Source organism: Canis lupus, chromosome 10 (genome assembly GCF_011100685.1).
Source record: "Canis lupus familiaris isolate Mischka breed German Shepherd chromosome 10, alternate assembly UU_Cfam_GSD_1.0, whole genome shotgun sequence".
NCBI classification, from domain to species: Eukaryota; Metazoa; Chordata; class Mammalia; order Carnivora; family Canidae; genus Canis; species Canis lupus.
In genome coordinates, this window is record NC_049231.1 from 29646878 (window position 1) to 29663962 (window position 17085).

General features: G+C 52.2%; 1 long non-coding RNA gene across 1 annotated transcript; it reads left to right on the top strand.

Annotated features, from left to right (window-relative positions):
- Positions 1-1724: 1724 nt before the first annotated feature.
- On the top strand, positions 1725-15781 carry LOC102152977. Its single transcript, XR_005365176.1, has 6 exons — positions 1725-2208; positions 3264-3337; positions 4261-4432; positions 9149-9482; positions 12840-12995; positions 15267-15781. It is a non-coding gene; the product is annotated as an uncharacterized LOC102152977 (long non-coding RNA).
- Positions 15782-17085: the final 1304 nt, after the last annotated feature.

A 17085-nucleotide genomic window follows, 5' to 3' on the forward strand; every position in this document is an offset into this window, starting at 1 on the left:
AGGCAGCTGCCAGACCCCCCCAGGTCCAGCCCCATGCGGATGGACGGTGAGCCTCGCTGTATGCACCAAATATGCTTCCAGAAATTTGTGCATAGCTCAAATTTGTGCAAATCCCATCTTAATTCCCTTCCACGTTCCCTCATCCCTATCAACTTCCTGTGGGAGTTTGTCTGCAAATATGGCCCACCCCCGAGTCCTCTCATTAAGAGGTGGAGTCCCGGATACACCATGACTCGCTTTGACCAACAGAATGTGGCGGAAGTGACATGGTGCCAGTTCCAGCCTGGGCCTCAAAGGACCCAGAAGCTTTCACTTTCGCTCTCCCCAAATCCAGCTACCGTGTGGTAAGGAAATCCAAGCCGTCCTACAGGAGGCAGAGACCAGGTGGAAAGGCCACATGGAGGGGGAACTGATGTGGCCCTTCTAGGACCTTCCAGCCATCAGCAGAATGTCTGCATGCGTGTCCGGCTGTGACCCTACCTCCCAGAGAAGCACAAGAAATCATAAAACCATTGTTATTTTAAGCCACCAAGTTTTAGGATGGTTGGTTATATAACAAAAAACAACGGAAATAGATCCATTTGCTTTGTTTCTGTCTTGTAACCGTCAATTTTGACCACGGTGTCTACAAGGATATACAGGCTCATAAAAGACCAGAACGAAAACTGGCTTGTTCTAGCAACATCCAGAGAGCCTCTGCCCCTAGCTCCATCTCCACACTCACTGCCCCCCCCCCTCCCCACGAGTCCTGTGATCCCTCCAGCCCCATCCTCCCGGGGGTCCTGGCTCATCACCGAGGCTAGGCAGACAGAGCGAGGTGCACCCGGCCAGGGGCCGGGCCAGTTCTAGCTCCTGCTCAGTCCCAGCTCGCTATGTGACCTTGGGTGAACGCCCAGCATCCTCATCGGGAAAGAGATGGTGATTGTATATCCTTGCAACCTCCACATGAAGGGTGTAGACGAGAAAGGAAAAGCCTTGGTAGGAGATTCTGTAACAGAGAAGTGCCAAACCACCACCTTTGCCCAAAAGGGCAAGGGGTTCCCTCCCTGTTCGTGCAAATGTCCAAGCAGAGGTCAGGGTGCCTTGGGGAGGACCTAAAAACCCAATGGTGGTTTGGAGTGATAGCTGCGAAGGCCTCTCCCAACAGATTCGAGGAACCTGAGCTCCAGAGCAACCGAAGGTCAGATGAAGTTAGAGATCCTGTTCAGGAGCCGTGAGGATGGGAAACTCGGGGAGGAGGGGCTCACACTCCTGGGCTGGGTTTTCTGGGGAGGTTTTCTGCAGGACGAGGGACTGAGTGGGGGACAGTGTAGGAAAGTGTTCCACGTGAAAACGTCTAGAAGTCCCAGGCGAAGGTTAGCTCTCAGGCAACCTAATGCTGGCCAAGACACTGAGCCTCCCTGGCCTCAGTTTCTGCATCTGTAAAGCAGGGATGCTGAGAGAATTAGAGACAACATATAAAGTCTACTGCGGTGCTTAGCACACATCAGGCCCTCAAGCACTGGTCATTTCTTGCCGCGTTTTGTCACCAGAATGGTGCTCACCCTCCTTCCTGGATCTCACCACCCACACCCAGGGAAGCCACCTGCTTGTCATTCTCTTGAAACCAGTCCCAGACCTGGTTTCTCTCTCTATTCTGCCTGACAAGCCCCCAGAATCACTTCTGGGTTGTTGGTTTTTTTTTTTTTTTTTTCTTTCTCCTTTTCCCCTGGGGGCCTTTTAATTTCTTCCTCTGTATCATAAACACAAAACAAGTGTTTAAACGTCTGCCTCAAAGGCAATCTGGGAAGCAGAGCGACTCTTACATAAAGACCAGATGAAGCCCACGCTCGCCAGAAGGGCCATCTGGATGCTGGCTCTGCCACCCTTCCTTCTCGCCCTCCGCTTGGGAACCGCTGTGAGCACGTAATTAAGGACTGTGATGAGGAGCTGGAGAGAGCAGCCTGGTGGGGAGCCTCGTGCAGGTTAACTGCCCAGTTGCCCTGGCCTTGGGTGGCCACTGCTGCAAGCCAGGCTCCCCCTCCCTTCCCTTCCACCTCCCAGCGCCACGGTCCTCCCCCACTGGGGTCCTGGCAGCAGAGGAGGAGCCCTGCTGGCAAAGAAGCTGCAGGAGAGTGGGGCCACCGCACAGAGACGGTGACTCCCCCAGACACTGGGGACACACAGCCTGGGTGTGGATCTCAGCACCACTACTTCCCGCCTTTAACTGTAAGTACACTGCCGAGCCTCTCTGGGCCTCGGTTTCCCCATCTGCAAAATGGGGGATAATATTAATAGCCACTTAGCAGGTTGTCGCAAGTCACAGAGATCACGCCTGCAAAGAGCTTAGATTTAAAAAATATATATAATAAAAAAGGTTATCAGCATTAGGGAAAACTGAATGGCTGGGCTGGGCTGCGGCGGTGCCTGCCGGCAGCGGCCAACCTCAGCCTTCACGGCCACACATCCAGAGAAGATGGGAAGCGGCGTTAGGTTGCGTTGGGCACGGTGAGAACTCAGACTTTGACTAATCACATTAGATGACAAATCTTAACCCTTCACTAGCTTCTGGGCTCCCAGGTTCCTCTCAAATCGTTATATCAAATAAAACCAGTTTAAAAAACAAAATTAGCATTAAATTAGAAGTGTTAAAAATTGTTAGGCTGCCCTGGACCAGCACACACCACACCCCTAAGGGCAGAGAATGAGAGACCGTGAATGAGGGCCCTTAGGGGATTTGGCTTCTCCTTGTTGTGTCGTTAGCCAGCTGGGTGACCCTTCTCTGAACCACCTACCACCTGTCCCCTTTACCACCCAGGACTATGATGAGACCAACAGACCATGTTTTTATGGACGTGAGCAGGTTTCGGAAAACTGTAGCATGACATGCCAACCCCGGCTGGGTTCTATCAGTGATGATTTACTATTACTTAGTCACTGTTAACGTAACGCCAATTTGGATTTATGAAAACACGGTGCAGCCCCGGCGTGCGAGCACGCGGCAGGCACACGTATGCACACAGATGTGGGCACGGGCAAGCACACACAACGCGAGAGGGGTCCGCAGGGTGTTGGTGGGGGGCAGGTCTGCTGCGATGGCTAGGACACGGCCGCCCTGACCCTGCTGAGAGGCTGTAAAGGTTAGGGCGAGGACCCAGTGTCTGGAGCCACACAGCCTGCGTTCGAATCCCGACCCTGCCGCCAGCCAGCCGTGGGATCCTGGGAGAGTTACGTCCCATCTCTGTATGTCTGTGAACTAGGGCTAATAACATTCTTCAACTCAGGAGTAGCCCTCGGATCACGGCGTATGGCCATTTATACAGACGTCCGTCCGTCCTAGAACAGAGCCTGGCAAACGGTATGCGTTCCCTAAAGTGCTCTGTCAGCGATGACCGGTATCATTACCTTCCCTTGGTCCCGAGCTCCTGGGCTTCATTTAGTCCACATGATGATCCCATGAGAGGTGCTGTCACTACCCCCTCCACCAGATGGGAAAACGGAAGCTCATGCCATATGCCCAAGGTGACCCAGCTTGAAAATGGCAGTGCCAGCCCTCGAGTCCCGCTCTGCATACTGGGAAGCCTGCACTCCTAACCGCTGTGATGCTCTGTCCCCCACCCTGGGAAACACACCCCTGCAGCCCTGCATCCCAGCCCCCGGGGGGCAGAGGCCCAGATGCAGCAGGTACATGACTCAGAGTCACAGAGCTGCTTAAAGCCAGAACTCCAAGATCTGGCTGCAATGCCCCCAGGCTCGCTTCGCACCGCGGCACACCCTCTGACCATCGAGGCTGGCACGGGGTACCTCGTGGACAGCGAGCTGCTGCCTGTCACTGGCCCCGGGCCGGCACAGGTGGGATGAGCATCTCCGGGGAGAATACAAAGGTTTGAGCCCATGCAGGTGACCTGTGTGCCCTCTTGCAGTCTGAGATTGGGCGACTGGATGACATGAGGGATGTGGAAGGTCTGGGGAAGGTGGAAACATGACATACGAGTGGCAGAGGGGAGCAAAGCACACTAGGGTTGCTCTTGCTGTCACCCCCCCCCGGGGGGCCCCAGAAAGCCAGGTTCCTGCTGGTGGGGGAGCAAGACGTCCTGCATGCTGTCCTGTCCAGATCATTTCTTCCCTCCCTGCTTCTCTGCCGCCTGGGGTCCTCTCTGTCCCCCGCTGGGTTTCTGCCCTGCCCCCCCCCCCTGCCTCCAGCGAATGAGCCCAGCCCGCCAGCAACACTCAACCAAGATGAGTAATTAATCCTTCATCTTTCTTATCTGGTCCCCTCAGATTTTGTTACTTTTGGCCGAAGAATATTCAGAGACATGTGATAGCCAGAGTCAGTTACAAACTTGAACTGAATTTCTCTGCATAAAAATGTATGGCCTGCAAAGGTCATCTTACAAATGGGATGACAGGCGCAGCGCAGCGACCGCCACGTCAGCGTGATGGCTGTGCCAAGGTGCGTAACGGGGGCCACAGTAGATGATCTGAGAGTTATTTACTCATCTGTGTCAGGTATAAACCATCTCTTCTGGAATTGAGTTAAAAGTGCTCCCCAGGCATTTTAGACAAGATCCTGACACAAGGTAGAATAGATAATAATAGGAAGATACGCCAGCTCGAGGGTTTCTAAAATAGAGATTCGATGAATTGGAGGCGTCTGGAGAGATCCAGCTTTCAAGACAATATTTCTTTGTCTTTCTTTGTTTCTTTCTTTCTTGGTTTCTTTCTTTCTTACGGGAGCGAGGGTAGACTAGACTCTGCTCCAGGCCCTAAGAATACAAACAAGGTAGAAATAGACACTGGTGGACAACAGGGACACATCCCTGGCCTTCTGGAACTTTGGGTCCAGGGGAGGACAAGCAGGTGAGCAGGCAATAGCACAGAGTGTGCGGAGGGGCCCGTGTGCCCACCCTGCGTAAAACACTGGGGACACGGGCACTGCCCTGGAGAGGCTTGGAGTCAGCGTGACCAACAGCACATGGGGTCCAGGTGACAAAACCCAGCCCTGCGGGTACAGCCCTCAGCATGGCCAGGAACTGGGGTGCACCATCGAGGTGGGAAGGGAGACCCCTGTGGGAGAGGACAGCGTGAGCAAAGCCATGGAGGTGGACCCACACAGAGCATTTAAGAATGCTGGGGTGACTCTAGCAGAGTGTCTTCTGGGGAGCGGCAGGTGCAGGGAGGCCACCTCCAGCAGGTGCTTAGGGAGCGGGGTGAGGGTGGGGGTGGGTGGGGGCTTCTGAGCAGGGCGAGGCAGGGCAGAGCGGCAGTCAGCTGGGCTTCATGGGGACCGCTGGAGGGGCTGATTCCAGCTTGGGAAACGTAAGCCTGAGCAGGTGGAGGGCTCGCCCCTGCTCACCATCTGTTGAAGAAGGGGCACGTAAGTGCCACCTGGCTTCCTGCGGGGGCAGGGCGGGAGATAGCATCTGGGAGGCAGAGAGCACTCCTCTGGGGGAAGATGCTTGAAGGGCCCTGATAATGATTTATTCAGCAGGAACAGACACCTGCAGCCGAGACAGCACTGGCCTCGGTCACTCTCCAGGCCTCGTTCTGGATACACACACGCCTGTCTCTTCGGGTGACCAGGGCATCGGGGTGTGGGAGACAGGCCAGCCCGGAGGCCTTAGCCGGGTGGTGGCGGTGGTGGGAGATGCATTCAGCTCACCTGGTTGCATAAGCCCTGCCTGCTGCAGGGGGTGGGGGATGCCTGCTGCAGGGGTGGGGGTGCCTGCTGCAGGGGTACTGGCGCCAGCACTCGTGGGAGTTCAGGAGAACCTTTACAACCTCCCGGCTGGGGCTCAGTAAAGCCTACCAGTTTCTATCAGTTCCCTGACACATTACAAACACTTAATAGGAGCTCATTTCCAAGGGGTACCTGCTAGCTCAGTCTGTAGAGCATGGGGCTCTTCCTCTCCAGATATGAGTTCAAGCCCCATGTTGGGCGTGGAGCCTACATAAAAAAAAACAAAAACAAAAAAAAACAAAAACAAAAAAAAATTTGGGAGTAAGAGTAGCTCATTTCCCCCACTGCTAGCCCATGGCCCTCGAATGGAATTGAAATTGCCCCTAGGATCTGTCTCTAAGCATCTCTTCCACATGCCACATGACAGCTTTTCCTCTGCTTGGAGACCAATTAGCCAATTGCCCATGAAACTCTTCTCCAGGCTGACCTTTGTCACCCTCCCCAGTGGGAACCCTCATTGATTGTCATTCATACATGTGCATTAGAGACCCTGCATGTGTCGAGCACTGGGCTGGGCACAAAAAACAGAGCCTGATCTCTTGGTTCCTCTTTCTCCAGCGGGTGGACTGGGGGGTCCCTGCCCCATTCCAATCACTGTAGGAACTTCTCCAGTTTTGGTATTTCCCTCTTAAAGCTGGAGCCAAGAAATCAGCCCAGCACCGCTTTGAGCCTCCATGGCTACCCTGGGAGGTGGGTGAGACAGCAGTTACCATCCCCTTGCAACAGATGAGGCACCTGAGGCCCAGAGAGGTGAAGTGCTTGCCTGAGGCCACACAGCAAATCTGAGGTTCACAAATTCACACATCTGGCTTCCGCCTAATTCCCTGGGTGATACTTTCCTTGGATTTGGGGGAGGAATGAGCAGGAGCTTTTCTGGGGAGGGGAGAAGGTGGGCACCACAGGACCCTGGCCTTCTTGGCATCTCTACCCTGCGATCTGTAGGACCTGTCTGGTGGAAGCAAAAATTACCACCTTCTATAAATCTTCCCCTGACTCTGAGACTCAGGGGGCACCTGATGTCCTCCTACCCCAGGTCTGAAAAACAAAGGCTAAAAAAAAAAATCCCTGAGAAGTTAAAATTAGTTTTCCACCTTTTTCTGCCCCAGAAAGAGCTAACAAATCACCTGGAAGGCTCCTTTCTGTTCTGGGAGCTAAGAGGGGTGCTGGCAGGGAAGGAGGGTGTTGGTGTTGGGACTTGGAGGGTTGTTTTTTCCCCCCCACCCCCATCTTCTGCTTCCACAGAGAAAGCAAAGCATTTTATTCTGTTTTAATATTTAAAGCCAAAGGAGAGTTGCTTCTGCCACAGGCCTGGTCCCTCTGATGAGAGAGTCAAGAGGGATTGGGGCTTCCGATGTGGTTCAGGTAGCCGGAACCCCGCAGGTCACATGCCCAGCAATTAAGGTCAGCTCCAGTTAGCAGCCGAGAACCAGAGGGACTGTGGGGAACGGCCCTGACCCAACTCCCTGGGGACTGTGAGCCCCTTCCTTCCTTGGGCCTCAGTCTCCTCATCTGTAAAGCAGGGCTCATACTACCAGCCCGAATCAGGTCAGGTGAGAAGGGAGACCCCACTTAATTTGATGCCTCCTCTGGGCATGGGACACCAGGCACAGGACAGGTGCATGGAGTCACGGCCCCATGTAACCACTCTATGAGGCTGCTGTCACTCGGCACGTCTTGTAGATATGGAGAAACTAAGGCATGGGGAAGCCAGCTGTGCAAGTATTCAAGCCTGAGTCTCAGCCACTATAGGTCCCAAGCTCTTTCCAGAGCCCACGCAATGGGGTTTTGCAAACCATTCTTTGCCTTTCAAATGTGAGTGACCATCAGTAGGATTGTTCCAGAGAAGCAAGCTGAGCTCCACGGCTGCCCTTCACCCTCAAGTCAGAGGCCCTGCAGCCGAGGCCACTGGGAGACCCCATCCCAGCTGCCACCTGCCCCTGTATCCCCCACCCCCAGGGCCAGCTCTCCTGCCCTGGAGCACCCTGCTCAGCGGGAGTGCTCCTTGCACACCTCCCCCACCCTTACACGCGGGAACTTCCCACAGAGACTGACAAAGGGAGCAGGGATGGCAGTTTCCATAGCAACGCTGGGTTTCTCATTCCCCGCACATAACATGCCAAACCCAGGGTGGAGAGGTACGTCCCCTCCCTCCATAGAGAAGCTTCTCTCCGCCCCCCCCCACCTTGCCTCTCCCATCCAGACCAGGAAGGTAGGGGGAGGGGCCCGGGGACCCTTGGCCCCACAAAGGCCACTAAGCTCCACCCCACGGATGACCTCACCCCACCAGGGGGTGCGGATGTCCTAAGAATGTGAAGGGGGAGCTGGGGAGAGACAGAAAGGAGGGCGTGGGGCCAAGACTTGGGCACAGCTCCATCTTGGGAGAGGACCAGGGGGTCACCACACAGGCTGCCTGGGACACCAGGATGATGCAGCCTGGGGCTTGGCCTGGGGGACCTGAGTGTCAGTCCATATCTTGGCACTGATTTGAGGTGTGGCCTCTGCTCTCTGGGCTTAAGCTCATTCATTTGGAAAATGGGAGAAAGAAAAGAACCCAGTCCCAGGACAGCGAGCTTGGTATCTCAGAGCAGGACGAACAATGCTCATTCTTACTGCTTCGTTATCATTACTGATGATGACATTGAAATCCAAACACCTCTCCCAGGCTGGGCACCTTCTGCAGCCCTCCATTCCACTCTGGGCTCTCACACGCCCCTATGAGAACCCTGGCTCCGCTACCTGTCGGTGGGTCGAACTGAATCAGAAGGGTGTGGGGGTGCCAAAGGGCCAGCATCTCACTGGCCCCTTTGCTCCTGCGCCCCACCCCCTCCGAAGGTCCTTCCACAGTTTCTCCTGTTCAAATCCTCCCTGGTTAGGGAGGAGCCCCAACTCAAGGACTCCATCCCTATCCCTTGGGGAGACTTCTCAGCCCCCAGGGACCTTGCCCAATCCCTGAGTTCACCTTGTTCCTTGCTCCCCTTGCTCTAACTATATAGTACTGGGTGCACCTGTCCTTCCAAGGAACCACCATTCCACAGCTCTTTGGGGCTAACTGCAGTAACACTTGACCATGTCCTGGGTACTGTTCACTGCGCAGAGAATTAATACATAGAAAAGCACCCAGTACCCAATGGGTGTTCGATATGTCATTCTTATCATAGAAGCGTCACATACAATCTCCCTTAATCCCAACAATCACAGCAAATTGGTCCTGCTTTCATCCCCATCTCAACGATGAGGAAACTGAGACTCACAGAGGTTAAAGGATCTGCCTGAGGCCACAAAGCTAGAAAATCAGAGTCAGGATTTGAACCCAAAGCCCTTTACAGAAGCAACAAGGTGAAACAGCCTTCACAGGTGGTACCAAAATCTTTCTTGGGGACGCAATGACCTTTGTTCAAAAAAGACTTTGACAAGTCTCTCTGTTAACAGGTGTCACGTGAGCCCAAGAACCCAGAAAACCAAATCATAAGAGCTGGTGCTTCATTCAAGGACCGCTTTACAACGGATGCTTCTCTAAGTACTTTAAGAGTCAATTACTGGGGCACCTGGGTGGCTCAGTGGGTGAGCATCTGCCTTCGGCTCAGGGCATGATCCTGGGGTCCTGGGATCGAGTCCTGCATTGGGCTCCCCGCAGGGAGCCTGCTTCTCCCTCTGCCTGTGTCTCTGCCTCTCTGTGTGTCTCTCAGGAATAAATAAATAAAATCTTGAAAGAAAAAAAAAAAGAGACGATGACAAGTGGATCCTCCCAACAACTCTGAGGAAGGTAAGAGTCCTAGTTGCATTTTGCAGATGAAGGAACTAAGGGCGGGTTGTCACAAAACTCTTTCCAGAGGCAAGATGCAAACCCAGGCAGACTAACTCCAGTGCCCATGCTTTCAACCCCTTCGCCAACAGGCTAAACTGTTTTACAAAAGACGAGGAATGGAAAAGCCACGGTTTTTGTTCCTGGGAGGAGAGATACTGGACAGGTGATAGAGAGATGCCATCCAAGTGGGTCAAGACAGGCTAATGTGGCAGGTGGCCGAAAGGTCTTTTAAGAGCCTAGATGCCTCATGTGATTTTAAAGTTTTTTTTGCATTTCTGTGATGGAAACCCTGGCTTTCTGCCTGTTGCCTCCTCCCAGCAGATCTCCAGCAAAGCGTTCCACCCTAATGACGGCTTCATGTGAGTGCGGCAGGAGAGGGGAGAGGTTACGTGCACAGAGAAAATTATCTTTAGTGCTTTAGTAGGCACATTAGGGAAAGGGGGTGGGTATAAAAACCATGAGCAAAGTTTGCCTCTACCACACGCACACGCATGCCCTGCAGTGCAAGTTTCACCGGTCTGCTCCATCATATTTTATGGCCTTTTGCAATACTTAATTTGAAGAATGGTCAGAAATAAAGGAACAGGGACTCTGGAAGCCAAAGAGCAGGGGGAAGATTCGAGAGAAGCCTGGAGAGGTTTGGCAGGTGATAAAGCATAGAGGCACACGGGAATGTTTGCAAGAACTGTCAAGGCGAAGAGTCTTGAGAAATGAAATTCTGACATCTGACTGAGTTCCTCTTCAGTTTGATCGGAAAGAGGAAAATAGGAACTGGAGTTATTTTTAAACTACCTTCGTTTGCTGGACCGTGCATCCTGGAAAAGACTCCACGAGAAGACCAGTCAGTACGGAACCCTGGCCTCTCACCAGGTGACAGTGGGAAGTAATGGAGGACCAAGGAGCTTCATGTCCCATCGGTTTGGGGTGAGACAAAGCCGAATACTAGGGACACGACAGCTGGGAGAGAGCAGTGATTTTGATGACAGGAGTCTACCTTTACCTCAAGTTTGCAGAAATTTTGTTTTCAACTTCCACGGGGCATGGGACTGGGGAGTTCATACTGGTATTTTTGTAGCTCTCAAGGGGTAGACGTAGGCAGGCTCCATCTGATATTTGAATTACATAGAAATAACTGACTACTAGAAAAAAATGCCAAGAAAATCTGAGGCCCCCATCCCTTCTCCTGCCAGCTAGACCCCCGTGAATAATCCAGACTAAAACACCAGGGTGCCTGGGTGGCTCAGGCGGTTACGCGTCTGCCTTGGGCTCAGGTCATGATCTCAGGGTCCTGGGATGGAGCCCTGCATCGGGGTCCCTGCCCGGTGGGAAGTCTGCTTCTCCCCCACTCATGTGCGCGCGCTCTCTCTCTCTCCCAAATAAATAAAATCCTTTTCTTAAAATAAATAAAATCTTAAAAAATAAGATGAACAACCGCCTCTGGCTGCCTCTGGCTACAGACTGCTAATCCGTTAGAGCACACCGTACCTATGACACAGGGGCTGTAATCAGCTCTACAGATGCTGAGTGATTTGAGGAAAACTTTACAGAGTTCATCTGGAATGCTATTTGGTTTCTCCTCCACTAATTTCTTCGGTTCTTTCCAATTCTAGCAAGTTTATAAACCGGACATCTCTAACCCGCGGAGATGCCCGACCAGCTGCCAAGGCAGCTTCTCCCATGACACCTGTTCCCAGCAGAGCCCAGAAAGGGATATCTCTAATCAGATAAACTGACAAAGGGGGCCCACATGGAACTGCCCCTGCTCTGGGGAGTCATCTTATCTGGACCCTCGATGTTTATGGAGTATTTTACTAGATGTGAGATACGGAGGGCAGGCGTCATGTCCTTGTCACTGTCTCTTTCCCTGGTGGCCTTTCCAGGGATGAGCCCCCGTGAAGCACTCCTGAATGACCACCATTTCCCTGGCTGCCCCAGCTAAAAACCTGCAGGTGGCCCTTGTCTCCAATCTGGCTCTTCCTTCCTCAGGTTCAAGTTGTCAGCAAACCCCACTGCCCCACTGGCTCTGTCCACCTAAATCCCCCCCAAATCTGTCCACTCGTCACCACCTCCGTTGCCTAGCCCCCTCCGGCCCTGGCCCAGCCACCACCATTTCTTTGCTGAGTGGCAGAACCTGGTCTCCCTGTCTCTGCCCTTGGCCCTCTGCACTCTATGCCCCTTACGGAGGCCAGGGCGCTCCTTTTAAAACAGAAATCAGATTGTGTCACACTCTCCAGTGGCTCCCTTCCTCCATCAACTAAAACGTCCTTGCAGCCCCTCCGTGTGCCAGCCCCGCCCACTTTCTGCCCTCTTTTCTCCCTCTCTCCTCCTTGCTCCTTTCTTCCAGCCCTGCGGACGTCCCGGCTGGCCCCTGAACACACCAGACGTGTCCCTCTCCCCGGGCCTCTGTCCGTCTGTTCCCTCTGCCTGGAATGCTCTTCCCCTAGAAGTCTGCATGGCTCACATTCTTTTTGTTTGAGGTTCTGCAAACGTCACCTCTTTAAAAAGTTCTTTGCTGGCCATCGTTTCTAAAGTAGCCCCTCCCAGCATGCTGCACCAGCTATCCCTGCTTTATTCTTTTCCTCCCAGCACTTATCACTGCCTGTCACTTTGCTATTTCTTTTTTTAAGATTTTATTTATTTATGAGAGACAAACAGAGAGAGAGAGGCAGAGACACAGGCAGAGGGAGCAGCAGGTTCCATGCAGGGAGCCCAACATGCAACTCGATCCCGGGTCTCCAGGATCACACCCTGGGCCGAAGGCGGTGCTAAACCTCTGAGCCACCCAGGCTGCCCACTTGCTATGTTTCTAATTTGCTCTCTGACTTGCCATCCTCTCCCACTAGGATGTTAGCTGATGTCAAGGGCTTTGGTTTCTCCACTGCCAACTCCTCAGTGCCTAGTCCTTGACATACAGTAGCTGTTCTGTGATTATTTGTCCAATGAGTGAATGAACCATGTGTTGAAATGAAGACATACGTTAAGTACCCAGTGTTTACATTACTGACAGGGAAGAGACCTCATGGTCAGGCTAGTGTGGTTGCTGGGAGGACGATGTGGTCCCTAGACCAGCAGTACCAGCATCGCTTGGAAGCTTGTTAGAAATGTAGATTCACGAGCCCCACCTCACACCTACAGAATCCGAAGCCATGGGGTGGGCACAGCAATCGGCTCTGACAAGCCCTCCCGCTGAGTCCGATGCACACTCACGTTTGAGAAGCCCTCTGTAGTAGGACTCCGGAACCAAGTGTTCAATTTACACCACATAGTTCAGGGTATTTGCTTCAAACTCGACTGGTGAAATTATTTTGTTTGTAGGCGCTCATTCCCATCCCAAATGCCAGTGCAGAAATGACTCTCAGCATGACAAACAACATGTGGACCGAAGACCAAACCAGAGCATGTGTGGAATCGTGTGAAGTAAGCTGGTGTGTTCTTTGACACTCAGAACAGTTGCTCTTACTTAAGAACAACGTAAGTTATTTTATTTTTATATTTTACTTAAATATAAAAATATCATAGGGGCGTCTAGGTGGCTCAGTTGGTTAAGCATCTGCCTTCGGCTCAGGTCATGATCTTGGATCCTGGATCCAGCGCCACATTGGGCTCCCTGCTCAGCGGGGTGTCTGCTTCTCCCTCTGCCCCTCCCCCCCAACTGCTCATGTTCTCTCTCTCTCTGTTTCAAATAAATAAATAAATAAATAAATAAATAAATAAATAAATAAATAAAATCTTTAAAAAATAAGGACACCTGGGTGGCTCAGTGGGTGAACATCTGCCTTCAGCTCAGGGTGTGATCCTGGGATCCTGGGATCAAGTCCCACATCAAGCTCTCTGCATGGAGCCTGTTTCTCCCTCTGCCTGTGTCTCTGCCTCTCTCTGTGTGTCTCTCATGAATAATTAAAATTAAAAAAAAACACTTTTAAAAATATCTTTAAAAAGTAATAAAACAAAAATATCATAAAACTGCACAGAATGTTCAGATTTGTCCTTGGAAGTAAAATAAATGTTCCTTTTTATTATATGTGGAGGTGACAGCAGGCATCCCCAGTGGAGTTGCAACATTGAACCCTATGGGCAAAAAAGAAGGCAGAGAGAGATCGAGACAGAGGAGGAGAAAGATCGCAATTCCTGACAATTCTTCCCTACGTCACTTAACAAGCGTAGGTCTCAGGTCACTGGTCCTCTGTCCCCACCCCAACCCCAGGGCACACTTAGAAATACGTGAGGACATCTGTGTTGTCCCATGATGGGGTGCTACTGGTAAATATTGGGTGGGAGCAGCTGGACTGAAAGCCCCACAACTGCAGCAAAGAGCTGCGCACCCCATAAGCCACAGCCCCTTCTGCAACCAAGAACCTCCCCCCAGGTAAGTGAGCATCCCCCACTCCAACCACCACCACCAACCTCTGCACCTCCGCTCCTGCACACCCTTCCAGGGTTTCAAGACCCATGTTTTCCAGCGACCCTACACACACAGCAGCTCCTACCTCTGGGCAGGGGTGAAGGATGGGCATCAGAGCCAGCGCTGGAAGGGAAACAGGCCGTGCTGCACTGATGGGAGGCGGTCTGTGTGCCTGCCATGCGGCAGCCCAAAGAAATGGGGTGGGGGGTGACTTGACTATTCCCAAGTCTGACCTTTGGCTGAGCTTATTAGCTGAGCAAGTTACCTGGGAAGGGAGGCTCACCCAGCCTGCTCCCCCTACCTACGGTGCATACTCTCCAGAGCGCCCCTTCTAGTTCTGCAAGAGGACAGCACGAAGGCCAGGAAGGAGGGCCACTCGGGAGCCACCTGCCACACTCAGACGTGGTGACTCTGGGTGAGTCACTGCCACTCTTGGTTGATTGACCCAAGAAAATGGGAATAAAATGGGAATAATGGCAGAGCCTATTTCAGCAGATTATTGTGGATTAAATGGATTCATACTCATAAAGCATCATGTATGTCTAGCACTGTATAAGTCTTTGCTGTCATGATAAGGATTTGACACGGTCCCACCCTGCTGTTATTAACTCAAGAGGAGGGGAACACATGGAGACCCCCTGAACCCGGGCAGACCTAGAAGAAACCCAAGGGTTGGCTACAACCCTTGGGCTTCCCCACACCCCTTCCTCGGAGAAGGGCAGTCCCCTACTTTCCATCAGCACACTCAGGGTGCCGCCAGCTGAGGGGTGTGCATTTGCGGCCCAGCCACCTGGAGCCATAAGGGAGAATTCTCCAGTTATTGTGGCTTTTTTAACATCAGCCACTGAACACAGAAACACGGGAGCCATATTTAAGGTGTGAAGGGAGGAAAAAATCAGTCCCCACCTTCTCTTCCTGACTCCACCCCACTGCTCTGGTGCTCGTCATGTTAAAACCAAAAGGATCTTAAAAAGCACTCAGCTTAACCCAACCCCCAACCCCAAGCCCCATGGTCTGAACACAGTTTTCATTCAGGGTTGTCAGTCTGTTTCATTCAAACTTCATCAAGGCAGACAATGGAAGGGCCTACTATGAGCCAGGCCATAAGCTGGGTGCCCTCTACATATGTGATCCCCTATGATCCCTACAGCAAACCTGCAGCTCCACTTAATGGACAGGAATCTGGGGACATAGGAAAACATTATTATACCCATTTTACAGAATGAATGACAATCAAGGAGACTGACCTGTCAAAAGGCAGATAGGTGGGAACTAGGAGATCTAACCTCCAAACCCAATTTGGTCTGACCACACAGCTCATGTTCTTTCCCTTTCACTAGGCTGCTTCCCAAAGTTGCCTCCAAGGAAAACATGGTAGTGAACAAGGACAATCCTGAGAAAGGGAGTGAGTACCTGGCAAAGGCTCTACTGATGGAAGCCTACCTTCCTCAGGAACTGGGTGCAGCCGAGAATACTAGAGCTCTAATTTCAGTTGTTTAAACCACATGGGGCTGACATGACACCTCCATGAGGTCTTCAGAGACTCAAGAACCTTGGGTTTTTCTGCTCTGCCATCCTCGGTGTGTGGCTTATACCCTCAGGGTCAAATCATGGCCCTGGATGGCAGCTGGAGATCCAGTCATCACAACTATGTTCCAAGCAAGAAGGAGAAGGAAGAAGGAAAAGACAAGAAGGCTGTTCTCTTCCTAAGGATACTTCTGAGCAGTTCCACTCAAAAAACAAATGTTTTGGGGGAGCTTGGGTGGCTCAGTGGTTTAGCACTGCCTTTAGACCAGGGCCTGATCCTGGGACCTGGGATCGAGTTCCACATTGGGCTCCCTGCACAGAGCCTGCTTCTCCCTCTGCCTGTGTCTCTGCCTCTCTCTCTCTCTCTCAATCTCTCTCTCTCTCTCTCTCTGTCTCTCATGAATAAATAAATAAAATACTTTAAAAAATGTTTTTTCTACATCTCCTTGGCCACCCAACTTCTCTGGAAAAATGTATTCCTTTAACTGGGCACATTGTGTCCAGGGTGGATCAATGCTCTGTTATTGGTCCACCCAATAGGACGGAAGAGAGGATGAGTGTCGGGTATATACCTGGTAGTCTCCTCCACCCCAGTTGGAGTCTTTCTGCCACTTATGACCTGATCCAGTCTACCCCCCAAGGAGCTCCCAAGCCCTCCCCAATATTTATGCAAATTTCTGGAGAATGTACAGTCTCATGGCCACCTCCGGCTTCTGTTTCTGCTGAGTGAATTGCATTTCCTATTCGCCTCCTTGTCCTGTGTGTTCTGTCTCTGTCTTGGGTCAATTCAACTGGGAAGCCCAACCCCTTACCCTGCGTTTTGTGCTTGCACATTCACGTATGCACACAAATCCATTCTTGCAGGGCATTCCTGTGTGTGACAGGCTATGCTTGAGATCGAAGTGGATGAACTAAGAGGTTACATCCCAGCAAGAGTTTGAAACAACTCTTTTCCTGTATCCGCCCACCTAAGGGGCAGTGGTTCAAATGGAATGTTGGACATTCGTGTGCTTCAAAGGCTTTGGCCCTGGCCATTCTGCCCATTGCAAGGGGCTTTGTCTAGCCCTCTTTCTGGTTTCGTAGAAGCAGCATCTGAGAAACAAGCAACCTTGTGCAAATGACCTGTTGAGGGAGCACCTAGAGGAGGACTTGTAGGGGAGGGAGGGAAGCAGATGGGGGAGAAGAGGTGGCCCCGAGGTGTGGGTTCAGTGGAGGCTTCGCACACCCGGCCCCTGGGGAGCCCTGGAGAGGAGGGCACCACAGATTTACCATGCTTTGAGCTGGGGATCGGGGGGTGGCTTTTAGACCTCTGCCTTGGTCATTCTTCGGCTGAGGGCAGGCGGGGTGGCCTCCCGGGCTTCTGTGGGTGGGAGGTAGTTCTCAGCTTAAGGGTAAGTCAGCATCCACAGCCCGGTGAACCAGTCCTGCAAAGGGGGTCTGTGCAGGTCACCAACAGTGTCTATGACATTGTACCTTCTCTGTGGCTCTAGAAACAAAATCCTCCTCCTTTATTTAGGCCAGAGGATTTAAACTCCCCCCACCCTTCCCTGGTTGCCCACTCCTAAACACGCTTTTCCAAACTTATCAACGTGCTCAGCAAAATGCAAGCAAGATTCAGCCCCGAATTTAGAA